Consider the following 6,513-nt stretch of genomic DNA (forward strand, 5'->3'; position numbering starts at 1 on the left):
GTTCTACATGTTCCTTAATTCTAGCTTCAATTTTTTTTTAAGATGGTGCTTTAAAAATAATAATTTAGCTGTAACAGATGCCAGATGAATGAGCAGGTAATCTGGCTACCTCAGTTCTGTTTTGCATTATCTTGGGTACTTTCTCATCCTCCAGATCAGAGGAGGCCAATATTAGTGAAAAGCGACACATTTTTGTTAGAGCAACAATTTCACATTTCAATTCTTTAAAAACTCTCAGGTATATGCTGCCTGGGTCTAGCAGCTTTTGTAATGCAAGAGGCTTTCATAACCCAAATGCAGTACTGTATTTATTTTGCTAAATGGTAATTCCTTAAATATTGAAAGAGTTCTTAATGGATATGCAGATGTTCCCTTTTATCATAGAAAATACCCTCATATTAGCTTAAAACCATATTTTAACTGGAAACATGGGCTTAACAAAATTGTGAACACTACAACAGCTGAGATCCAAAATGACCTTTGGCTCACATAAACTCTGATAAACTTACTCCAGCATTTGGCTAGAGTGCAGCTCCAACCACTGCACTGGTGGCTGCTTCCAAAGCTGCAGTTCCCAGTTCAGAGAAAGAACACAGGAACTTACCAGGGAAAACTCTGCCCAGGTTTTAGGAGGAGGAGCCTTGGAAGCTGCACTGGGCACACCCTTTTGGATCTCAGTTTGCAGTGTTAGCATGGAACACTCAAAGCAATTGTGAACTACAGTACTATACTGCATGGTAATTCAGATCATGTAATACTACATATACTGCAGAGCAAGTCCCATTAAAAGGAGTGGAATTTCTCAGTAAAGAAAAGGGTCCAAGCTTTTCATTCTCTAGGGTTAAAATGTAACTTATTTTATAAGTACAGGTATTAAATTATGAAACCAAGGCATCTTTTAACAGAAACAATTTCTGAGAGATTTCAGTTTGATTTTAAAGAAAAAGGAACATTCATTATCAAAAACATTTGTGTGTACAACAGCAAAGCTACACCTGTTTTTTGGAAGACCAAGCAGATGAACTTTGATCAATGAAACTACTTAGACATAACATATCCTAACCTCTAAAACTCTGGGATTGGTCCAACATCATGACTATCACCTCAAGGGATTGGTTTTGTGGTAGGGGTTTACTGGTACACAAATGTTTAACTGAGGTTCAAAGACATTAAATGATTTCTTTATTCCATAAAAGATTCTCTATTAATGGAGTGTTAAAAAAATAAGTGATGGCAAGGCATTAGTGGCGAATAAATTTTCTTCACTAATTTTTAAAGAAATTTTTAAAGTTTATGATAATCTTTAAAATGTCCATGCTCCAAAGCATATTCAGACTATTTTACTCTGAGACAACTTTAACTCAATTTTCTATTGAAACTTGTCATTCTTTTATTTGAATAATACCATTGTATTTAATATGACTGAATACTGACTGTAATATGATTGTGTTTTTAAGTAGATTTATTTATCTGCATTACTTCAAAATACTGTGTGTACAGAGCACAATTGTATAATAAAGTGTTTTGGGTGTATTCACAGTAAATATATTCACTTTGCAGAGTGTCAGACCAACATCAATTTAAGACCTGACAACAAAACCATTACAAATTTCTCCTCTGCTCAATATAAACAATTGGACAAGTTTCTGGAGGAAAAATCCATTATGGGGTACAAGCCATGATGTGTATGCGCAACCTCCTGATTTTAGAAATGGGTTATGTCAGAATGCCAGATGCAGGGGAGGGCACCAGGATGAGGTCTCTTGTTATCTGGTGTGCTCCCTGGGGCATTTGGTGGGCGGCTGTGAGATACAGGAAGCTGGACTAGATGGGCCTATGGCCTGATCCAGTGGGGCTGTTCTTATGTTCTTATTTTCTTTTAAAATATGACAAGTTTTCAAACTGTGTTGACTGAAGAACTTCAGTGTGCATTGAGATAATGCAATCATTCCAATATTTTGCATACTTCCTTGCTGTGATTTTATGTGTCTATTTTTTATCTTTTCCTTAAAATCCAGAATTCACAATTCAGGCAACATGAACTTAATTTACCAAAGAAAGTTACCTCAACTTGGGAAAATAAAAGCAAAAGCAAAACACACTGAAAAGAAATCACAACTGTATTCTGTTTTGTAAGAAAATCTTATGATTCTTGGAATCAAGTTCCTGGTCGATAGCATTGTGGGTTAAACAAATAATGTACATATGTATTAGGGCCAAAGTACAGATTAGAAACCAACTTCCAGTTTCCTCATCAACACTGCAGTCACAATTTTATTGCAGATGTTCAAGTCTTATATAAAAACCACACATTTTGCTAAATCCTATAAACCAAATTAATATTTAAGTTACTAACTACACAAAGCATATTAACAACACAGAGAAAAAGAAATTCTATCCTTGTAAACTTATCCTGGGTGCATTGAGAGCCTTAGAGCCCAATCCTATGCCTGTCTACTCAGAAGTAAGTTAATGGGGCTTACTCCCAGAAAAGCGTGGATATGATTGTAGCCTTAGAAAGTTGAAAATGCAGGAATGGGAACTAGATACTTGAAATCACCACCTTTCCCCTCTTACTTCCCAGCCTCCCCTTCACAAAACAAACAAAAGTCCAACAATGAAACTTGTTGGGGTAGTCAATCAAACCAAGGGAGGGCAGGGAGGACCCCTTCTGTTCAGAACAGTTGTTATCAGGCTTCAAGCAGCTAGCAAGGAAGCAGATGATCTGCCAGGCTGCCACCTCTGCATATGGGATGGGAAGAGAAGGGGGGGACGATGCACACAACCCCCCATAAACGTCCCAAGGAAATCCTTTGAAGCATTCCCACACTGCAGGAGACTGACAGTGCAATCCATGTTTACTCAGAAGTAAGTCTCACTGAATTCAACAGGACTTACTCCCCCATAAAGACTTACTCCCACGTTTCCTGGGAGTAAGCGCCACTGAGTCTAATGGGACTTACTTCTGAGTAGACAGGCATAGGAGAGGGCTGTGAAGCTGCCATCCTAACCACACTTTCCTGGGAGTAAACTCCATTGACTATCATGCGGCTTACTTCTGAGTAGACATGTAGAGGCTTGGGCTCCGAGGCTGAACTCCTAGCCACACTTTCCTGGGAGTGAGCCCCACTGACTCTAATGGGGCTTACTTCTGAGTAGACAGACACAGGCTTAGCTCTCGCCAAATTCTCACGAGTGGGAGGGAGGGAGAGTTGCGGCTAAACTTTCTGTAGCGAGATGGGGGGAGGGAAGGAAGGCCCGCGGACGACCGTGACACGCCAGGCGCTCTCTCCCCCACAGCCGGGCCGAGCGGGGGTCAGCCTCGCCCAGAGCCGGGGAGCGAGGACAGGGAGAGGAGCGTGCAGCGCCGGGCCCAGCGCCCTCCTGGCAGGCGGGGGGAGGAGGGGAAGCGCTCGGGACGCTCACCTGCTTTCCGCGGGCCGCTCCGGGCAGGCGCCGAGCCCCCTCGCAGCCGCTGCCGCCGCTCCTTCTCCGGGGCTGCGGGCTCGAGGGCGTCCTCGCTTCCGCCCGGGCGAGGAGGGGGGGCGGGGGCCGCGACTCCCCAGGCAGGTCCCGTCCGGCGGCGCGCTCAGCCGCTTCGCGTCGGCCCCATGAGCCCGGGCCAGGCTTCCCCGGCGAAGAGTGCGCGCCGCCGCCGGCAGAGCCTCCGTCGCGAGCCCAGGCCGAGGGGAGGGAGGGAGGAGCCGGGAGCAGCTGCGGCCGGCCCCTCCACGCGCGCCAGGAGGAGGCGGCGACGGCGGCCCCTCAGCCGAGCCCGAGTTCCCCGTCCCGACCTAACATGGCGGCCGCGGAGACCCGGAAAGGAGCGCGCGGGGGAGGGGGCTGCGGGCGGCAGCTGCTGCTGAGGGGAGTCGCGCGCGCTGTGGTGGCGCCCGACGGACCCCGAGCGTCGCTCCGGGAGCGCAGGCGAGGAGAGGACGGCGCCGGCCAGCGCCTCTGACTGGGAGAAGGGCTCGTGCGAAGGGGCTGCTGGCTCGGCGCCGAGGACCTGGAGGGCTTCCTCCGCCTGTTAACCACCTGGGAGTAAGAGCAGCGTTGATTGCTGTCAGACTCCCAGTGGGCAGCTCCGGCCCTGCGAGGAGCAAAGGCTGAGGAAATAAGACTTGCCTACTCAGAGCCCAAGCCTGGGCGTGTCTACTCAGAAGTAAGTCCCATTAGAGTCAGTGGGGCTTACTCCCAGGGAAGTGTGCAGAGGATTCCTGCCTGCATCTGGCAGGCTGATCCCCTCTCCTAAAGACCATTAAAAGCCCAATCCTGTGCATGTGTACTGAAAAGTAAGTCCCACTATAGTGAAGGGGTCTTTCTCCCAGGTAAGTATGGACAGGATTGCAGCCAGAGGCCACAGTCCTGTGCACACTTTCCTGGGAGTAAGCCCCGTTGACTATAATGGGACTTAGAGCCCAATCCTATGCACGCCTACTGAGAAGTGAGTCCCATTATAGTGAAGACCCATTCACTGAAGAGGGCTTACTCCCAGGAAAGTGGATAGGATTGCAGCCAGAGGTTACAATCCTATGCACACTTTCCTGGGAGTGAACTCCATTGACTAGATAGAATGTGACTTACTTCCGAGTAAACACGCATAGGATTGGGATGTATTCTTTCAGTATTTCTTCACTTTGGAATTCTCTCTTTATCACCTTTATGCAATGCAAAAATTTCTGGAAGTTGATCAGTAATGGTCCACAAAAATTGCACTCCCCCTCACAAATAAACCCTCTAAGGGCCCAATCCTATCCAATTTTCTATTGTCGGTGCAGCCATGCCAATGGGGTGTGCGCTGCATCCTTTGATGGGGAGGCAGTCACAGAAGTCTCCTCAAGATAAGGTAACATTTGTTCCCTTACCTTTGGAGCTGCATTGTGGCTGCACCGCTGCTGGAAAGTTGGATAAGATTGGGCCCTAAAGTAGCCATTTTCAACCACTGTGCTGCAGATGGTCTGCAGGTGTGCAGGGTTTGGAGGAGGATCATTTGTTAGCAGGGCCACAGGAGGATGCCAGCCCCTGCTGTCAGTGCAGTGTGCCTTGTCAATTGTCAAAAAACTGATGGTGTGCTTTGACAATTTTAGTGCCTTGTCAGTGGGCTGTGACATGAAAAAGGTTGAAAATTGCTGCTCTAAAAGCTAAAATTGGACAAATCCAAAATTGGATTTGTATTAAATGCTGTTCAACAAGCAACTTTCATAAGCCGCCTTGGGCATTTGCTCTGGCATGGGAAAGGCAGGATATAAATTTCTCAAAATAAAATAATAAAAGACTGATTATCAATATTATGCATACATACAAAAACCAACAATATCACATTTTTAAAAGTCCAATTTGTCTTGATTGGTATAATGCTATTGCAAAGAATTGTATTAAAGTCCTGAATGAAGCATTCCCCAAGTTGCCTGAAGTTGTAGGCTCAAGTTCCAAAGATTAGTACTTGACTTCCTCTTGAGTTGGTGTTGCTCTGAGATGTAGCATTTATTCTTCAGACATTAGAAATTAACCTTCTTGCATCAAGTTTAAAGTCTCTAAAAGTGCGATTTCAATCTGAAATATTATTTTAAGTGCATAAGCTGCTGTATTAATTTCCTTTACAGCAGTGGTTCTCAAACATTTAGGATCAGGACCCACTTTTTAGAATGAGAATCTGTCAGGAGTCAGGACCCACTGGAGGTGATGTCATGACTGGAAGTGACATCATCAAGCAAGAAAATTTGTAACAATTTAGAGCCCAGTCCTGAACAGTGCATGCCACCTTACTGCCAGCATGCGCTGTTGTAAACCAGCCATAAGGCACGTTTGCGGACCCTAGTGCCAGTGGTAGCCCAGCGCTGGCAGGTGCTGGGCTACTGCCGGGTGGCCTCCCAACCTCTGCTGCTCAGCGGTTGCACAGACCACCAAGCAGCGGAGAAGTAAGTGGAGGCTTGGGGGAGCCAGGGAGGAAGATATTCCAGTGAGGAGGAAGGGAGGCAGGCGGAGGATAGGGAGAGGGCAGGGAAGAAGCATTCTAGAGGCGGAAGCGTGGAGGGAGGGAGGCGGGACTGATGGAGCAAAGCTCCACCAGACCCAGAGCCTCTGTGTTGGGCTCACCACCCAACATAGAGGTCCTTGACTTGCCGCCAACCTTTTGGTTGGCGGTGAATCAAGTAGCCCCATTTCGGGGCTACTCTCTTTGCCTGGGGGAAGGGGACAAAAGTCCCCTTCTCCCGAGCTGGCAGCTGCAGTCATTTTTGGCGCCATTGCAGCCCTGCACCCCAGGCAGGGGGTGGGCTGCCAAGCTGCAATCCTACCCACACTTACCCTGGAGTAAGCCCATTTACTATGATTGTTAAAAGCATATACATAGTAACCTGTTAAAAGTACAGATGTGCAACATTTTCCCAAATGCAGTAACATACCATGGTAACATCAAGTCTAATATACCCACCTGAAATTGGCTCGAAACCCACCTTGTTGGTCCCAACCCACAGTTTGAGAAATACTGCACATTATTTGTAATCTACC

General features: G+C 46.7%; 1 protein-coding gene across 1 annotated transcript in view; it reads right to left on the reverse strand.

Moving 5' to 3' along the window:
- Nucleotides 1–3,811, reverse strand: part of YES1 (YES proto-oncogene 1, Src family tyrosine kinase) — a 46,820-nt gene extending 43,009 nt beyond the window's left edge. Inside the window, exon 1 of the mRNA XM_066626693.1 lies at nt 3,427–3,811. The gene's annotated coding sequence lies outside the window, so the exon portion shown is untranslated. The remainder of the gene's footprint in view (nt 1–3,426) is intronic.
- Nucleotides 3,812–6,513: the final 2,702 nt, after the last annotated feature.

The sequence above is a fragment of the Tiliqua scincoides genome, chromosome 4 (genome assembly GCF_035046505.1).
Source record: "Tiliqua scincoides isolate rTilSci1 chromosome 4, rTilSci1.hap2, whole genome shotgun sequence".
Classification (NCBI taxonomy): Eukaryota; Metazoa; Chordata; class Lepidosauria; order Squamata; family Scincidae; genus Tiliqua; species Tiliqua scincoides.